Below are 643 nucleotides of genomic sequence, written 5' to 3'. Positions count from 1 at the left end.
GAAACGTGTTTAAATTGAATAAGAGGTCTTTTGTAAGGCACTAGGTATTAAAAGAGAGTGCAGAGAAATGAATAGAACAAAGTCGAATAAGATGGTCATATGAGGCTCTGGCTGGGCAGAGAAGGGAGAGAAACCAGGAGGGGTCTGGCCAGCTGGCACCAAACAAAACAGAGGGATCAGGGGAGTGGAGCTCTCTGTGAGTTCATGCTGCCGGTGTGATGGCAGAGGGGGCCTGTGGGCCTGGAAGGCAGGTGCTGGGATCAGACTGCAATATCCTGGATTCTGAACATGGAAAACAATACTGGGTTGTGGTTAAAACCAAGGCTTTTAAATTTGGGACCCAGAGAGTCCTGGGTGTTAGCATCTCCCTCGACCTCCTGGCCCTGCCACTTTACTAAATGTCACCCAGGACTCTATTCCTTTCCAGACCTCCCCAGTCATTCAACAGTCATTTACCAGTATATACTTCTGTTCTAGCTACTACAGGATGGGTCAGATCCATTGCCTCCGTTGACAAGCTCTGGCTTAGTGGCGGATATGATCACTGGGGGCATCTCAAAGGGACATACAAGGGGCTATGGGAACTTAGGTGTGGCAGACACTGACTCTAATCTGGCTTCACAGAACTTGGGCTTCCTTGAGG

The sequence above is a fragment of the Leopardus geoffroyi genome, chromosome E2, assembly GCF_018350155.1.
Source record: "Leopardus geoffroyi isolate Oge1 chromosome E2, O.geoffroyi_Oge1_pat1.0, whole genome shotgun sequence".
Classification (NCBI taxonomy): Eukaryota; Metazoa; Chordata; class Mammalia; order Carnivora; family Felidae; genus Leopardus; species Leopardus geoffroyi.
This window is presented reverse-complemented; position numbering follows the sequence as displayed.